General features: G+C 35.0%; 1 protein-coding gene across 18 annotated transcripts in view; it reads right to left on the reverse strand.

Moving 5' to 3' along the window:
* Positions 1-20,176, reverse strand: part of BAZ2B (bromodomain adjacent to zinc finger domain 2B) — a 399,019-nt gene that overhangs the window by 216,518 nt on the left and 162,325 nt on the right. The window lies entirely within an intron of this gene.

Raw genomic sequence — 20,176 nt, forward strand, 5'->3', positions numbered from 1 at the left:
CCGAGCCGTAGCCACCAGCCTACACCAGAGCCACAGCAATGCATGATATGAGCCGAGTCTGCAACCTGCACCACAGCTCACGGCAACGCTGGATCGTTAACCCACTAAGCAAGGCCAGGGACCGAACCCGCAACCTCATGGTTCCTAGTCGGATTCGTTAACCACTGCACCACTATGGGAACTCCACAGTGTGGTAAATTTTTATACTTTGGGAAAAATATTTCTATGTATGCATATATTTTGATCTCCAAGATGATATCTTTTTTACTGAAACATACTTTTATTTGAAGAGTATAATCACTGATAATAAAAAGTCCACTATTCAGTATGTGAAACTGGTCACAATACAGTACATAAAATAGGGAAAGAAAATGGATTAGAAATAGAGTGTTACTTACAAAAATGCAAGTACAACTTCAGATAAAAATGAACCCAGCTCTCTTCAAAAAAAAGAATATTCTTTTTTCATTATTAATATTGAGGTAAAGTAAAATCAATTTACTTTCCACTTCTTCAAGTGCAATACACATTAAAAGTGTATTAGAGGAGTCTAGCGGTCTAGAGGAGTTTTGACTGCAGCGGCTTTGGTTGCTGCGAGGCATGGATTCAATCCCCCGCCAGCACAGTGGGTGAAAGGATCAACTGCACTGCAGTTCAGATTTAATTCCTGGCCCAGGAACTTCCATACTTTCATATGCCGCAGGTGTAGCCATTTAAAAATAAATAAATAAATAAATAAAAATAAAAAAAGGTGGTCTGGAGTTACTGCAATTGTTCAGTAAATTCTTTAGCAAATGCTGATGATACCTGTCTGGCAACAGTTTAGGTGAGTTACTGCAATTGTAGTGATTTGATAATTAGTTTGGTCCCCAAGTCCTCATATTAATCCCTCTTTAAACAGTGCTTTAGGGAAAAAAATTAATAAAAAGAAACTGGATCACAATATGGGTAAAATTATATACAGATTAGCTAAATCCATAAGCAATAACTAGAAACCTACTCAATCCAACAAACACTGATTGAAAACAAGTTTGAGAGCTTAAGCTCCAACACTGTGAACAGATATGTGTGAATAAGACAGTTTTGTCAACAAAGAGCTTACAAGTGAATATTGTAAGTTGAAACTTCTCAAGGAGTTTCATAAATTATTTAATAGTATTCAAATTTTTAATGAGGTAATGGTGAGCTTAAATAAATTTTTTCCCCTCTTTTTTGGCCACCCATGGAATATGGAAGCTCCTGGGCCACGGATCAGATCCAACTACAGTTGCAACCTACACCCACTGTGTCAGGCCAAGGATCAAATCTGCATCCAGCACTCCAGAGATGCCACTGATCCCATTGCGCCACAGTGGGAACTCCTAAACACTTATTTTTAATAATAAAGAAAATCACTTTCTCAGCAAGCAAAAAAGAATAGGCTGAGAACTTTAAATGTATATCATGTGTAGTGGTGAGTGTCACCTGATAAGAGTGTACATGATACCCAGTCCTGGCATCACACAGCTAAACAGTGGCATAATTGCTATGACAGTTTTAATGTTTTACATTTTTAATGTATTAAAGAACAGAATTATGAGACACATTAGTAGAGAAATGAAAGCCAATGAGGACATAAAATGACAATTCAGCAAAATCATCCCAAGAAGAGTTTCACCAAATCCCAGTTGCATTTATCTAATCAAAGTTCTTACACAGCACATCAAGATGTCTTTATTATTTCAAAAATCAATGCAAAAAGGAACAACTGCAATGATAACTCTCTTTAAATGAAAAGCTAAACTAGATGCAATTATCTTTTTTCTAAATTAGGACAAAAATTATAAAATTAAACCAGTGTGTTTGTTAACACTGTAAGAACATCAAACATAGCAAATGAAAACAATTTTTAGCTTTTTAAACTGTTGTGATACTGTAACATTTAAATCTATGCTTAATAAATCAAATAAAAATGTCATTTTAAAATGTTATCACAATAGTGAAGAGCTGGAGCAACTTAAGTGTTTACTGGAGGATGAATGGATAAAGAAAATGTGGTATGTACATATAATGGAGCATTACTCAGCTTTAAAAAAGAAGGAAATTCTAACACATACTACAATATGGATAAACCTTGAAACATTACACTAAGTGAAATAAGCCAGTCACAAAACAAAAAATACTGTATGATGCCAACAGGATGAGTTATTTAGAGTAATCAAATTCACAGAACTAGCAAGTAGAATAATAGTTGCCAAAGGCTAGAAGGAGGAAACAGGAGACACTATTTAATGTGTACAGAATTTCAGTTCTGCAAAATGAAAAAGTTCTGGAAATTGCTTGAATTAATATTATGAATGTAGTTAACACTATTGAACTGTATAATCAGAAATGGTTAGGATGGTAAATACAATGTTATGCATTTTTGACACAGTTTAAAAAGAAAAAAAGACCTTCAAGTGCTCATACAGAGATGCCTAGCTTAAAAGTTGGTAAGTATGTCTTATAGAGGGCTTTATTTCCAAAATACACAAACAGCTGATACAACTCAGTAACAAAAAACCAAGCAACTCAATCAAAAAATGGACAGAAGATCTAAATGGACATTTCTCCAAAGAAGACATACAGATCTCCAATAGGCACGTGAAAAAAATGCTCACATCACTAATTATTAGAGAAATGCAAATCAAAACTACAATGAGGTCACTTCACACTGGTCAGAATGGCCATCATTAAAAAGTCTATAAATAAAAAGTGCTGGAGAGAGTGTGGAGAAAAAGGTACCCTCCTACACTGTTGGTGGGGATGTAAATGGGTGCAGCCACTATGGAGAACAGTATGGAAGTTCCTCAAAAAACTAAAAATAGAGTTGTCATACAATCCAGGAATCCTACTTATAGGCATATATCTGGACATAACTATAATTTGAAAATATGCATGCACCCCCTATGTTTGCAGGAATATTAATTATAACAGCCAAGACATGGAAACAAATGTTCATTGACAGATGAATGGATAAAGAAGATATGGTATATACATACAATATACAATGAAATACTACTCAGCCAAAAGAAAAAAGAATGAAATAATGTTATTTGCAGCAATATGGATGGACCTAGAGATTATCATACTAAGTGAAATAAGTCAGAAGGAGAAAGACAAATACCATATGATATAATTTACATGTGGAATCTAAAATATGACACAAATAAACTTATTTATGGAACAGAAACAGACTCACAGACATAGAAAATGAATTTATGCTTACCAAAGGGAAAGAGGGTGGGAGGGAGGGTAAACTGGGAACTTAGGATAAGCAGATAAAAACTATTATGAATAAAATAGACAAATAACAAGGTCCTATTGTACTGCACAGGGACATATATTCAATATCATGTAATAAATCATAGTGGAAAAGAATATGAAAAAGAATATGTGTGTGCCTATGTATGTATAACTAAATCACTTTGCTATACACCTAAAACTAAAACACTGTAAATCAACTATACTTCAATAATTTTTTTAAATAAAATAAAACGGTATCCCTTGAAAAGGAGAAAAATTATCTTTATGTGTTAAAAATTATCAAATTCAAGTGAGGATATAATATTTATTCATGTACTGACTAAATACATACCATTTTTATTGAAAATCAATGTTATACAAAAAATGGTTAGAGGTTACATTTCCTAAAAAGATTCATAAGATTATACATTATCATAAAAAAGGTTTGAGATTTTAAATATTAAAAATGATATAAGCAAATAAATTATAAATAGCAACTAAATGAAATAGTAAGTGCATAGTTAAGATTCTCCATCCTAAAGAACAGCATAGTGAAAGAACTGGTATATTACTCAAATTGGAAATGTAAGAAAAGGGAGTTCCCGTCGTGGCACAGTGGTTAACGAATCCGACTAGGAACCATGAGGTTGCGGGTTCAGTCCCTGCCCTTGCTCAGTGGGTTAAGGATCCTGCATTGCGGTGAGCTGTGGTGTAGGTTGCAGATGCGGCTCGGATCCCGCGTTGCTGTGGCTCTGGCGTAGGCCGGTGACTACAGCTCCGATTCGACCCCTAGCCTAGGAACCTCCATATGCCGCAGGAAGCGGCCCTCGAAAAAGACAAAAAAAAAAAAAAAAAAAGAAATGTAAGAAAAGGCTTACTTGAGAAAGCAACTAAGTTTTAAGAATAAATAGATGGTTCAATATAAGAAAGTCAATCTGTAAATAAATATCTCAACCAACACAGAAAAAATATTTGACAAAATTCACCAGACTTTCATGAATTAAAAAAAAAAAGCACTCAGAAAACTAGTAATATAAGGGAACTTGCTCAACTTGATAAAGGCATTCTGGAAAACCCATAGCTAACATCATACTAAATAGTGAAAGAACAAAAGCTTTTCCAGTAGATCAGGAAGAAGAAAACAGTGCCTGCTTTTACCACTGAAGATTCTAGCCAGAGCAAGGACCAAGAAAAACAAATAAAAGACATCCAAATTGGAAAGAAAAAAAGTAAAACTATCTCTATTTGCAGATGATATGATCCCAAAATAGAAAATCCCAAAGATCCAAAAATAAATAAATAAATCATAACACTAATAGACAAATTCAACAAAGTTGCAGAATACCTGATCAACACACACACATACACGCTCCCCCAACACACACTGAGCTGTGTTTCTATACACCAACAACTGAACAATCCAAAAAGGAACTTAAGAAAATAGTTCCACATATAATAGCACCCAAAAGAATAAAATACCTACAAATAAACTTAAGGAGGTGAAAGACCTATACAATAGACAAAACACTAAAAAAGACCTTAAAAAAATACAAAACACTATTAAAAAATAATTAAAGACAATCTGAATAAATGGAAAGATAGTCAATGCTCATGGATTACAAGACAATATTTTTAAGATGGCAGTACTACACAAAGTGATCTACAGATTCAGCGCAATCAGTATCAGAATTCCAACAGCATTTTGTCTTACAGAAATAGAAAAGATAATCCTCAGATTACAATACATTTGCAAGTGGCCCTGTATAGTCAAAATGATATTGAAAAAGAAGAACAAAGTCAGAGGACTAATACTTCCCAATTTCAAAACTTACTACAAAGCTTCAGCAATCAAAACAACGTGGCACTGGTATAGGAATAAAGATATAGACCAGCAGCATAGAACGGAGAATACAGAAATTAAAACCATACAGCTATGGTCATAAATATATACACTGATTTTTGACAAAGGTGCCAAGACAATTCAACGGAAGAAAGAAGAGTCTCTTCAACAAAGGGTGCTGAGAAACTGTATACCTATACACAAAATGATGAGGTTGAACCGCTACCTCAAATCATATGTGAAAATTAATTCAACAACCAGGTAAAACCATAAAACTCACAGAAGAACTATAGCCATAAATCTTCAAGAACTTGGCAATGGATATGCTTAGATAAGGCACCAAAACCACAAACAAAAGAAAAAAATTTTTTCCAAAGGAAAATTCTTAGATTTCAAAGAATTAAAATTTGGAAGGCATCAAAGAATATTAAGAAAGTGAAAAGGCAATAAACAGAATGGGAGAAAACATTTACAAATCACATATCTGGTAAAGGCCTGGTATCCAGAAGAGATTAAAGAACTTTTACAACTCAACAACACATGTAGATAACAACCCAATTAAGGGGGCAAAGAATTTAAACAGATCTTTCTCCAAAGAAGATAAACAAATAACCAATATGTGAAAAGACACTCAAAATCATTAGCCATGTGTGAAATACAAATCAAAACCACAATGAGGTACCACCTCATACCCACTAGTATAGTTGTAATACTGAAAAGAAAAATAACATATATTGGCAAGAATATGGAGAAATTGTAAATCTTGTACATTGCTGCAGGGAATGCAAAAAGGTTCAGCTGCTGTGGAAAATGATTTCACGGTTTCTCTAACAGTTAAACATAGAACACCTAAAACAGCAATTCCACTTGTAAATATATATCCAAAAGAACTAAAAAACAGATACTCAGACAAATACACATTACATGCGTGTTCACAGTAGTATAAATCACAATAGCCAAAAAGTGGAAATAACCCAAATGTCCATCAATGGAAGAATGGATAAACAAACTACGGTATAAACATATAATGTAATATTCAAATATAAATGTGAATGAAATAGTGATACATGCTATAAGAGATGAACCTTTAAAACAAAGGAACAAAGTGAGACACAACCGGTCATGTATATATTATTCTCTCTATAAGAAGTCTTCAAACTAGATAAATCTAGAGAGACAAAATGCAAATTGGTGGTTTCCAGGGTCCACGGGGGTGCGGGAGTGGGGGGGGGGAATAGAAAAGGAGAAATTGAAAGCAACTGAGAGGTTTCTTTTGAGGGTGGGAAGTTTCCTTAGCAGGTGGAAAATGTTTTAGAACTAGATAGAAATGGTGGCTGCAGAACACTGTAACAGCACTAAAATTGTCACTTTTAAATGGTTAATTTTATGTCATATGAATTTCACCTCAATAAAAAGAAAAGTTTAAAAAAAAAAAAGAGCAAATAGGGCTTGATCAAGTTCTTTCCCAATGGAAAAAATTATCCAGGGTAAGAACATTTTTAAAAAGGCAAAAGTTTTTTGTGTGAGGAAAATTTATATCATCTTAAAGAGAAATTCATGGATATACATTATCGCTTCATGCAGTATACACTGTGTTGTTCCTTTTAAATTCCTTAGTAGGTTTATAAAGATGGAAAATGTACTGTTCCTCTTCTTTAAGAGCATATAGTCTAGTGGAGGAACAAACAAACTGGTCATTATATATGTGGTTGATGTCACAAGAGAGGTACATGTACAATGTTTTTTGAATATAGAAAGGATAGTGTGATCCCTGGGGGTGGGAAAGGCCTCATCGAAAATACTTATTCTCGGAGTTCCTGTTGTGGCACAGTGGAAACAAATCTGATTACCACGAGGACGCAGGTTTGATCCCTGGCCTCACTCAGTGTCACCAATGTAATACACATGGCTTCCTCCTTAATGAGGGGAAATTAAATCAACAATTAGAAAGTGGCTTCTCGAGGAAAGACAAATACTGTATGATATCACTTATATGTGGAATCTAAACTATGGCACAAATGAACCTATCTACAAAACAGAAAAAGACTCAGACACGGAGAGCAGACCTGTGGCTGCTAAGGTGGGGGGGACGGACTGGGAGTTTGGGGTTAGTAGATGAAAACTATTATATTTAGAACAGATAAGCAAAGAGATCATGCTGTATAGAACAGAAACTATATCCAATCACTCGTGATGGAACATGACAGAAGGTAATATGAGAAAAGAATGTGTGTGTGTGTGTGTGTGTGTGTGTGTGTGTGTGTGTGTAAAACTGGGTTGCTTTGATGTACAGCACAAATTGACAGAACATTGTAAATCAACCATAAAAAAAATTTTTTTTTTAAAGAAATGGCTTCTCTTCACATTAGGAAGAGTTCTAACTACTTTCAATGACATCTACCTACCTCAATTCTCCCAGCTCACAGTATTCTAGCCTCAATGGCACTGTGACTCCCACTTCCTCAGATCCTCACATGGCTGGCTCTTTCTGGTGATTCATTTCTTGATACAGTGTTGTCACTTCACAGAAGCCTTCCCAGACTTTTACGTGTATTTCACCCTCAATTCTACCCTGCCCCCCTCAACACTATCACATTTTCCTTACTTTTCCCCCTCCTTTGGAGCTCTTATCAATATTTTAAAATATTTTCTTTCTTTACTTCTGCTCTGCTACTAGAAAGTAAACTTAATGACAGAGGAACTTTGTCTTACTGACCATAGTATGCCCAATAGCTAGAGGGTGGAAGCATTTAAGTCGGTACTCTACAAATATTTGTTTAAAGAATAAATGAATACATCAGTGAGTGCTGAACATGAATCACATAACATATTGATTAACTGAATGAATAGCTCACAATCCCTACCTACGAAATACTTTGTCAGGCAGAATCTTTGAAAACAAGCAACTTTACAGTATACATCATGTCTCTTTCCTTTACTGAGTATCAATACTATAGTTGACATATAAGAAAATGAAGATAATTAAATAAGAGAGATTGGCAGTATATAAACTGTTTGAAGAATATGTCTCAGAAAATCACCTCAGGGGACACACCAGCTGATTCTAGAATTCTTTTCTCCCATAATCCTGCTTCTATCATTCAATCACCTAGCAGATATTTATTAAGCATTATGCACTTTATTTCTAAGTATACATACTCAGGTCTCTTGAACACAAATAAGTTTTATATTCTTTGAATACATTTTAGTAGAAACATTATAATCCTTAGAGAAATATGAACTTGAATCCAGTTATGACCACAACTAATTGTATCAAGTTGGAGCAGTTACTTAATATCAATAAGTCAAAGATAAAATGATACTTGGAAACTGGCACGTAATTAGCCTTCATTATGAGTTCTCCCATAAAGGGCAGGAAGGGAGGGGTAAAGGAAATCATAAGACCATATCAAATATACCTTTGTTCTCATGGTCACTGTTGAATACTGTGGGTTCACCTATTTGCTAAGAAGCAACAGGTCACGAACAGAGTTAACAAAATTTATATAACCATGACTGCATTTGAAAAAAGTAAAATTGCATTCCTCAAACATAATAGGCATTTAGTTACCATCTGCTGAAATAATAGAGAACAATTACAGGTCACAGAATTTCAAGCTTAAAATTTCTTAAACATTTCTTAAATTTGTATTTATAAGAAAGGCAGAAGTCAAGATCAAGACATTCCTGGATTATGGTCCCAATTGTATCACTAAATCATTGTATCACCTTAGGTGAGTTACTTAACCTCTGTAAGCCTCAATTAAAATTGAGTTATTGATAATTTAAACTTAATTTTATACTTCAAACATTTCTCATTGCCCTTAAGGTAAAGGAAAAAAAAAATCCTTATCTTACTCTATTATATCCTATACCTTCTGGTTGTTAATTTCTAACCACAATCTTTACTCTCTCTACTCTAGTTACACTGGCCTATTCTTTTCCTCAAAGTACTATGTTCCGTATCTATCTACCTATGTAGTTACCTTTACCAGAGTTCTTTATTTCTTCACATGGCTTTTAGCAGGAAAAAATTCCCTGTCTTAAATATATTCGACAGCAAATTTCAGCAGGCAGAAGAAAGAACTAGCAAACTTGACAATAGGTCAATTGAAATTACCTAGCATAAGGAGCAGAAACAATAAGGAAAAGTGAATGGAGCCTATAGAATCTGTGAGATAAAATCAAGAGTACCAACATATACATTGTGGGTGTCTCAAAAGAACAATGGCGAAAGAGGCAGAAAAAGTATTTTAAGAAATCATGGCTGAAAATTTCCCAAATTCAGGAAAACACAGAAATCTGCATTTCCAACAAATGCAATAAATTGCAAGTAGGATAAACTCAAGGAAAATCATACCTAAATACACTACAGTTAAACTGTTGATAGACAAAGATAGAATCTTGTGAGCAGCAAGAGAAAAGCAACTTATATATAAGAAATCCTCTATAAAATTAATAGTCAATTTCTTTTGTTGTTGTTGTTGTTGTTGTTGTTGTTGTCTTTTTGCCTTTTCTTGGGGCGCTCCGGCGGCATATGGAGGTTCCCAGGCTAGGGGTCCAATTGGAGCTGTAGCCGCTGGCCTACACCACAGCCACAGCAATGTGGGATCCGAGCCTCGGCTGTGACCTACACCACAGCTCACGGCAACACCGGATCCTTAACCCACTGAGCAAGGCCAGGGATCGAACCTGCAACCTCATGGTTCCCAGTCAGATTCATTAACCACTGTGCCACGAGGGGAACTCCTAATAGTCAATTTCTCATCAGAAAGCATGGACGCTAGAGGCAGAGAAATGACATATTCAAAGTGCTAACAGAAAAAACAACTGTCAATCAACTTTTTTTTTTTTTTGGTCTTTTTGCCATTTCTTGGGCCGCTCCCACGCCATATGGAGGTTCCCAGGCTAGGGGTCGAATAGGAGCTGTAGCTGCCAGCCTACGCCAGAGCCATAGCAATGCGGGATCCAAGCCACGTCTGTGACCTACACCACAGCTCACGGCAATGCCGGATCCTTAACCCACTGAGCAAGGGCAGGGATCGAACCCTCAACTTCATGGTTCCTAGTCGGATTTGTTAACCACTGTGCCACGACGGGAACTCCTCAATCAACCAATCTATATCTCACAAAACTAAACGTTGCAAAAGAAGTAATTAAGAGATTTCCAAATAAATGAAGTGAGATATACATTAATAGCACCTAGCACCATGGCAAAGAAAGAAGCAGTGTAGCAGTGTAGCATAGTAAAGACACACAGTAAAGGCTCCATGTCAAACTGCCTAGATTTGAACCTTGAACTTCACTGAATAATAACCATATAACCCTGGGGAAACTTGCTTAACCTCTTTATACCTCAGTTTTCTTAAATGTAAAATGAGGATACCTCCTTCATGAAATTAGAAAAATAAGTTAAAACAATAAACTTATAAAAGGGTACCTAGTACATAATTAAGTACTTGAATTTTGACTATCACCATCACCATCATCATCACTTTTATAGAGGTACTAGAAATGTTAGTTTTTATTCCCCTGAACTTCCCATATTTCAGTGAAACAAACACTGAATATTGAGAAACTGTGACACAACAGTGATTTTTTTTTTAATGGCCACACCTGCAGCATAGGGAAGTTCCAGGCCAGGGGTCAAAATGGCGCTGCAGCTGCGGTCTACACCACAGCCATGGTAATGCTGGATCTTTTACTCCACTAAGCAAGGGCAGGGATTGAACTGGCATCATCACAGAGACAACATCGGGTCCCTAACATGCTGAGTCACAATGGGAACTCCATTGGAGAATTATGGTTAGTAAAATTATGAATTATGTTTTATTTGAAATAATGGCATTGGCTAAATGGTTTGTCACCTTCTTTAGCAAATTCCTTTTTATGAGAGGGGCCAAGTTTACTTTTAAAAAGTGATTGGTGAATGCACTTTTAGTCCTCAAGCTCAGCCTCCAACAAAGATGCTATGCTCCTTTGCACAGATTTTTTTTTACATAAACAAACAGCCCAATACTACTATCATACCTAAGATAATTTCTAACAACAAGTTGATAATAACTATCCAATCAGTGTACACATTTGTCTGAGAATATTTTTTAAGTTGTTTGAATCTGCACTCAAGTATGATCCATATATTTGAACTGGCTAAGGAGTTCATGGTGTGGCACAGTGGGTTAAGAATCCAACTGCAGGGGCTCAGATGGCTGTGGAGGCACAGGTATGATCCCCAGCCCAGTGCAGTGGGTTGAAGGATCCAGCATTGCCACATCTGTAGCAATTCAATCCCAGATGCAATTCCCGGCCCAAGAACTACTATATACTGTGGATGTGGCCATTAAAAAAAAGAAAAAGAACAAAAGAATTGCCTGGAGTTTCCCTCTAGTCCCTTTTATTTTTATATTTTTAGATTTTAATTTATTTTTCTTTCTTTCTTTCTTTATTATTTTTTAATTAGTTATTTCCCCTATACACATACATGTACACATTCTATTTTTGCACCATCATATCATGCTCCACCATAAGTGACCAGACATAGTTCCCAGTGCTACACATCAGGATCTCATTGCTAATCCATTCCAAAGGCAATAGTTTGTATCTATTAGCCCCAAGCTCCCCAACCATCCCACTCCCTCCCCCATCCCCTTGGCAACCACAAGTCTACTCTGCTAGTCCATGATTTTCTTCTCTGTGGAAAGGTTCATTTGTGCCTTATATTAGATTCTAGATATAAGTGATATCATATGGTATTTGTCTTTCTCTTTCTGACTTACTTCACTCAGTATGAGAGTCTCTAGTTCCATCCATGTTGCTGCAAATGGCATTATTTCATTCTTTTTTATAGCTGAGTAGTATTCCATTATGTATATATACCACATCTTCCTAATCCAATTGTCTGTCGATGGACATTTGGGTTGTTTCCATGTCCCTCTAGTTCCTTTTAATCTGTAATTGCTCCTACCATATCCTCATCCCAGGTGTTTATTTCCATTAATATTTTCAGTTGAAGAAAACAGATTCTTTTTGTCTTTTAGAGTTTCCCAGTCTGGACTTTCCTGATTTTATCCCCTGGTATCATTTAATATGTTCCTCTGTCCTTCTAATTTCTTGTAAATTAGGCTCAATCATATCTAGGGTTTTTATTTTCTTTTTTAAAACTTTGGATGGACAGCTTCATAGGTACTTTCATTAGTAAATTCATATTTTCACAAAATAGGAATGATAAAGTTCATTAGGAAGATTAAATTGGTTACCACAGATCAAATGCTCTTTGCTTAGTGCCTGACACATAGCAAGCACTCCATAAACATTAACTCTTATTATTACACTGCATGTAGAGAATCAACAGAATTTGAGTTCAGATCATATAAGGGTTTTTGAAGGAGTTAACTAATATTTTTAGTTTGGGTGGCTGGGTAGATGTTGATATCACTGACTAACACAGAAAATACATAAAGAGGGAAAGGTTTCCACAGAATTGAAAGAGAATGAGCAGAGGTTTCGACATCCTGAATTAGTGCCTGTAGGATGACCAAGTGCCAAGGTCACATAAAGAGCAAGAAATATGGGTTTAAAATTTAAAAAGAGGAGTTCCCGTCGTGGCGCAGTGGTTAACGAATCCGACTAGGAACCATGAGGTTGCGGGTTCGGTCCCTGCCCTTGCTCAGTGGGTTAACGATCCGGCGTTGCCGTGAGCTGTGGTGTAGGTCACAGCCGAGGCTCGGATCCCGCGTTGCTGTGGCTCTGGCATAGGCCGGTGGCTACAGCTCCGATTCAACCCCTAGCCTGGGAACCTCCATATGCCGCGGGAGCGGCCCAAGAAATAGCAACAACAACAACAACAACAACAAAAAGACAAAAAGACAAAAAATAAAATTTAAAAAGAGAGGTCTGTGGGCAGGAAATAAAGATCAAATGTTGACATTACAGGGAGATCAGTGAAGATCACAATTATCACAAAAGATGACAAGACCACTTGAAGAATGAGTTGGCAATGGATAAGAAAGGTAACATCAGGAGTTCCATTGTGGCTCAGTGGTAACAAACCCAACTAGTATCTGTGAGGATGCAGGTTCAATCCCTGGCCTCGCTCAGTGGGTTAAGGATCTGGTGTTGGCATGAGCTGTGATATAGGTCACAAACACAGCTCAGATCTGGCATTGCTGTTCCTGTGGCCTAGGCTGGTAGCTACAACTCTGATTCGACACCCTAGCCTAGGAACTTCTATATGCCATGGGTGTGGCCCTAAAAATACAAATAAAAAAAAAAAAGAAAGAAAGAAAAGAAAAGGTAACAGCATTTCAAGATAAGGAAATGATGCATGGAAAAAAGACATGTACATAAAATTATCACCACATATTGTGGCTATAGCACTGTTCTGACTAGGAAACAAACTGTGTTGGAAAGTAGAGGGAAATAAAGGTACATGGATAGAACAAGACTAACTTTGAATGACTTTGCAATTTAGGAACAGGTAATTTAGGAATAGGTAAGTAGGAACAGGAAAACACTGAAGAAGTTAGAAAGAGGAATGACCTCTATGCTATGTCAATGTTCTACCAAAACCAAACCATAAGAGAATCAGCGAAGTAGAAAATGTGCTTGCTATATTATTCTAGAAGATTTAAATTTATGCCGCTTTGACTTCCATCTAAACTAAAAGGAACATGCCCTAGACACTGTGGCTTCATGCCAATACCCAAAAGGTGAAGATGGTGGCTTCATATCTTCCCATATCCCTCTCCATTCCCCTCTCTTGTCTCCTCTTCCTTTGAAAACCAATGCTCTAAGCCACCCTAACCAGATAAAACTACATTTTTGTAATGATGCACTGTTCTGTTCCCTGAAGCACTCTCCACATTCAGTTCTGCCTACCATGAAAGCTTTCATTCTCCTGCTGTCACCCTACAGATCCTTTGATTATCAAAATAATTCATACAACACTGTAAACTGTGATATAGGTCACAAACACAGGATATTTAATTTAAAAAGAGGAATTTGTTAACTTGTATGAATTTCAAATTGTTAAAATATACATTCTTTATATGCTTTCTAATTATATATCCATTCTGGTTCAATTGGACATATTACTAAGAGGCACAGTTGATTAGGCCAATTTTTTTTGTGAATATATGCTGTGTGAATATTGGGGACAAGGCATTGAAATAGACTCTAAGAGGACTGCAAGAGTAAATAAAACATAATCTATGGCTTTACTAGACTGTAAGGACTTTACAATCTAATAGGTGAAAGAGCCAGACAAACAACTCATCTCATAAGGCAGATAAAGGCTCTATAAGAATATTTCTGAAACTTAGATTATGTAGATTCTTTTTTTAAATTTATTTTTTTTGTCTTTTTAGGGCCACACCTGCGGCATATGGAGGTTCCCAGGCCAGGGGGTCGAATCAGAGCTGCAGCTGCTGGCTTACACCACAGCCACAGCAACACCAGATCCAAGCCATGACTGTGACCTACACCACAGCTCACAGCAACACCAATCCTTAACCCACTAAGTGAGGCCAGGGATCGAACCTGCATCCTCACGGATACTAGTAGTCAGATTCACTTCCGCTGAGCCACGACAGGAACTCCTAAATTCTTATAAAGAGAGGAAAAATGTGTTGTGCACACACATGTTGACAGATTAACTGAATTCTTATTTTACTGAAATATATAGAAAAGTAAAACTATGGATAAAGATAAACTCTTCTTCTTGCTTGCAGATCTTATTCAAAAATAGGACCAAAACAAATTCACACAGTATGCTTGTAAAAACTACAAAACTAACAGATTTCAAATTGTTATCAATATGATGATGTTACTATTTCCTCATTATTTTCCAGTTACATTTGAGTTTGACATGCGTATCTTACAGTCTAGTATTCCCTGAACGATTTAATATTCCCACCATTTCTTTCTACTCAAACTATTACGAAGCTTTAATTTAGCTCTCTCTGATGTCAACCGGCCTTCACTTGGTACAAATGAACCATTTGTACATATCAAATCTATTTTTGTTCTTCTCTCATTAAACTGACATAATTAAATAAAATCATAGCCATGAAAGTACATGACAGTAAATGTTTATGAGGTAAGCATCCCAGATCCAATAATGTTTCTTTTATATTAATGTTGAAAATTGTAAATTATTGTAGCAAAGTCTCTCTCTCCTCCAGAGAGAATAAATCTACGTACTCAGGTACAAGGACTCCAATGTTGAAGAATAATGCTATGATACAAATAACAAATACTAGACGGGCAGAAATGATAGAAGATTAATACCAAATGCAGAGGTTTTATGGAGGAGGTAACATTTGAGGGAGCTGTGACATTTGGGTTTAGTGCCAAGTGTGTAAGTCTTCTAAAATTTCTTTTCCATAAGGTCAATGCTGAAAATGTGAAACGAACTTGAGTAAAAAAGACACACAGGAATACTCAGTGGTGAAGGCAATAAAGAGACAAAAATCATGAATTTTATGAACAAAATTGAGGGGTTTTTCTGAGAAGAAAGAAAATTAGACAATAAAATTGCAAACATTACATGTGCAATTCACAAAATAAATGGCATACTTTGCATGTGGAAAAGTTTACACATACTATCTTATGATGGAAATGTACCTATTGATGTAATTTTTAAAACATTTTTAAATGTACTCACATAAGGAGAACATCAGGAATATTTGTATTTGACTTTTTTAATGTCTATGACATGCTAACTTAGGCACACTTTTCCATTTTTATCAAAATATTTTCTTCTCCACAGTGTTTCCTTTGTGTTATTTATAGAAAAAGAATAAAAAAGTCAACTATCATAATCCCATAACTCAGTCTATAACACCCTCCTTCTCATTGCTAAAACAGTCTCTGTAGACTATACTTGTATTTTACCTACTTAAGCATTATTTCAATAAATGCATATCTCACAGCAGGTGTTTTAGAAAGTGTGAAGGAAAAGAACAATGTATTAACCGGATTAACTTTCAAGTCACTTTAATTCAGAAAATATTTACCTAGTCTAGGTGCTAGACTCCTTGCTGATTACAATTTTAAAAACACCAAACCGAATCAGAAAATTAGTTTTTCCTTTATAATCTCTCATGCCTCTATAGTTATTTCTAAGCTATGTTAAAGTTATCGCATTTTAATTTTTAGGTGGATTTATTAAATTGCAGATCATTTAGAATTTTCAGGTAAGAATTAATCTCTAAACTAAATGAGTGTGTATCACTGTACACTTTTCACTTGTTCAAAGAAGTTCACTTAGGTCTTGGCAGCAGGATGTCATTTCTATCTACAGGCACTCATACTAAGAACACGATGCTTTTAGCTCCATTAATGTTAAAACAGTGCAACTTTTGAGGGAGATGTAGTTGGAGTAAATGGAGGTTTCTTTTATATAAATGTACACTTAGGAACAGCAATTAAAAATTGATCTGTATAAAGTAATTTAAATGGCTGTCACATAGTTAACTTTGAAGGTACTGTTCACAATTCAGACCCTAGGAAAAAAAATGATTAAGAAGCAGTTTATAACTTTACTATATTAGATTTTAAAAAATATTTTAGATGTATTCACTGGCATCAAATATGGAAATTCTTATATAGATTTTTAATTCTGGCTTGATCGCTGTTATTATATTTTACTAATGATACTTTAAATTTGGCTGTAATGATCCTTTGGATATTAGAAAAGTAGAAAAATAAAGGTCAGATAATACACGGCAAACCTGTTCTTAAATGGTTGATTTTTGTACTTTCTAAATAATGACAATTACCGAAAGACACTTGACCCTTCAGAGTCTCAGTTTAGTTATCTGTAAAATGTAATAATATGTCTTCTAAAATTGTCAAAGGCTGAAATATAAAGTACCTAACATCTAAAGCAGTAAATAATGGTTTTGTTCTTCCTTCCTAAATATTTGCATAAAAATCCATATAATTAAAATTTATAAGTGAAAGGATCACAATGTGAAAGGTAAATTAGGATATATTCCTGATCTTTATAGTTGATTTCCCACCCCTTCCCATGTCTATAAAGGAGCAAAACATAAAGTTAAAGAAGAGGGAAGAAAAGTAACTAACGTTTATTACATTCCTTTTAAATATATGCATATATAACTTTACAAGTGCAGATACTGAGGCACAAAGAGGCTGACTTGCTAAAAGTCACATATACAGTACACAGGAGCATCAGTACTTGAACCAGCTCTGGTTCTTTTTTTTTTTTTTTTCTGTCTTTTTAGGGCCACACCTGTGGCATATGAAGCTTCTCAGGTTAGGGGTTGAACTGGAGCTATATCTGTTAGCCTACACCATGGCTACAGCAACGCCAGATCCAAGCTGTGTCTGTGACCTACACCAAAGCTCACAACACCACCACATCCTTAACCCACTGAGAAAGGCCAGGGATTGAACCTGTGTCCTCCTGGATGCTAGTCAGATTCAATTCCACTGAGCTAAGCTGGGAACTCCCCAGCTCTGGTTCTAAAAGCTATGCTCTTTCCTATCCACCTGCCTCCTATGGTTCAATTTTGGATGTTCATGTATTAATACCCTTGTTTCAATTTTAATATAAGAAAACTGAAGATACTAATTAATTTAGTTCTTTCTGGGGTATTTATGATTACTAGCAGACATTTGCTGAATACTCATTTGCTGCATATAATGGAAAATACATATTAAAATGTGCAAAATACAAGGGAATATATGTTATCAGTTACATAGGAATAATAAAAAAATTAAGCATTACCAAACTACTAGGGAGAGGGAATCACTTTCAATTAGGATGATTAGGGGAGGCCTCAGAGAGATGATTACATGTGCACAGGGCATTAGAAGGAACGTTTGATTTCATCAGGAGAAATAAAAGACTGAAGAAGAAAATGAATATTCTAGGAAAAGAGAATGACATGAATATAAGTATGGAGACAAAATGTATGTTCAAGGTGGAATATGCAGTCCACATTGGATAGAGTGTAGGGTTCTTCTTAAATAATAGGATATTTGTCTCAGAAACATGTTAGAGATGAACTGATGAGGGGTCTTGAATACCAAGTTAGAAACCATGGATTTGATCTTAGAAGAAATGTAAAGTCACTAAACATCTTCAAGCAGAGAAATAAAAAAATCAGGGCAATGCCTTAATAAAATTAAACTGAGGATGATGTATAGCTAAAATAGAATTCACAATGGCCAGGAAAAAGAGAGATCAGTTAGAAGATTTTTGACATTTCTTTGGAATGTAACAAAGGGAGTGAAAACAGAAATTCTCCTCAGTTCTGAAAATTTTGGAAGAATAAAATATATAAGGTGTATATTATATAACACATAAATACTACAGCTTCAGCTCTGAAACAATCTAAACATTTCCCTCTCTGACCACAACATTCTACTCTTTTAGTTCTTTATCATCTCATTTCGTCAGTTTATCTACTTCTGACTAATCCCTTAATTTTTCTGAATATATCAGCCCTTCCCTGGCCTCATTTTCTTCCAGTCCCATGGTCAACACTTGAACTACTCTCTCAATACTCTCCGCCTGAGTCAGTAATTGAAACCTACCCTCTCTTCTTGATTCAAGGGGCTACAGAAAGCCTCACAACTCTGACATTATTGCAATGAGTTTCTATTATCAGTCACTTATGAAACTCTAGAATGAATACTTCTTAGTTTTTAACTTATTTAATAACTGATAATATTGAACCCTACCTCTCTTCCCGAAATTCCTGAATTCAGAACAGCTGCAATTAAATGTTCTCTTAATATTACCCTAAAAATGTACTGAGAGTCAGCATATTTTAACTAAAAACAACAAAAACACCCTTTTCATCCAATGCTAATTTTAACTTCCTTGATTGTAAAACACTAAATGCAAAACAAAAAATTACTACAGAAATATGTTAATACTTTGTTGTAAACTATTCAGTTAGGGCAATAAAGTTCTGATTAAGAAAAAACAAACAAGCAAAGAGGTACAAATCAGAGACAGCTAAAATGCTCCCTTAGGACAATGAATGAACAAGCCATAAACATCTGTGGACTCAACAATGATGATAAAACCTTTAAAAAATACAATAAAAGTTCTCTCTGGACTCTGAAAAATGTTAAATTTAACAAATGAACCAGTTTTCAAAAAAATTTTAAAACACAAGATTATATACATCGTTTACATTTCTGATAATTACTGCTTCTAATGAACAATTAAAACAGGGTTAAAAAAGCAGATTCATTGCATAATTTACTCAATTCTTTACTCCTTTCATTTAAAAGGAGTTTTCAAAAATGCCATAACATTTCATTCCTATAATTCAGATTTTACTAATTAGAATTTTCTAACAATGTAGATCAAGGCCTTGAATAAAGTTTTTCTTTAAGTAACATGTTTCCTTATATACAGTAGAAATAAATGTTTTAAATAAAATTAAAGAGGAAAAGAATAACATGTTTCCTTATATACAATAGAAATAAATGTTTTAAATAAAATTAAAGAGGAAAAGAAGATATTTCAGAGAACTATCCTTTTCAACAACTCTTTACATTTGGATGACTCCTTATGAATCATTTAAATATCAATGAAAAATTTAAGAAAGAAGCTTAATAATCCTTTCAAAGCTGTTTTCATAGTCTTTCCTTAATATGTGATTACAGTCTCAAGTAATTTTATTTTTATAATTTTCTTTCTAACATGGAGTCGCCTTAAACGTTTTGTGCCATATTTTACAAAGAACAAAAAGTGAAAAAGATGATGTTCAGATTATGATTTGCACTGAAATATGTTAATATAATTAGGCATACAATTTGTTATAAATTAAGTTTAATTTTCATTTTAAACCTTTAAAAATCATTTAAAGAGGTATTTAAACAACTAGGGTGTGAGAGGTGATTCATTAAAATGTAAACATTCAATTGGCTGTTGAAAGAAAAACAATTTAAAATTATAAATATTTTCAGAGTTCCCACTCGTGGCTCAGTGGTCATGAACCCAATTAGTATCCATGAGAAAATGGATTTGACCCCTGGCCTTGTTCAATGGGTTAAGGATCTGGTGCTGCTGTGAGCTGTGGTGGA

This window comes from Phacochoerus africanus, chromosome 3 (genome assembly GCF_016906955.1).
Source record: "Phacochoerus africanus isolate WHEZ1 chromosome 3, ROS_Pafr_v1, whole genome shotgun sequence".
In the NCBI taxonomy this organism is placed as follows: Eukaryota; Metazoa; Chordata; class Mammalia; order Artiodactyla; family Suidae; genus Phacochoerus; species Phacochoerus africanus.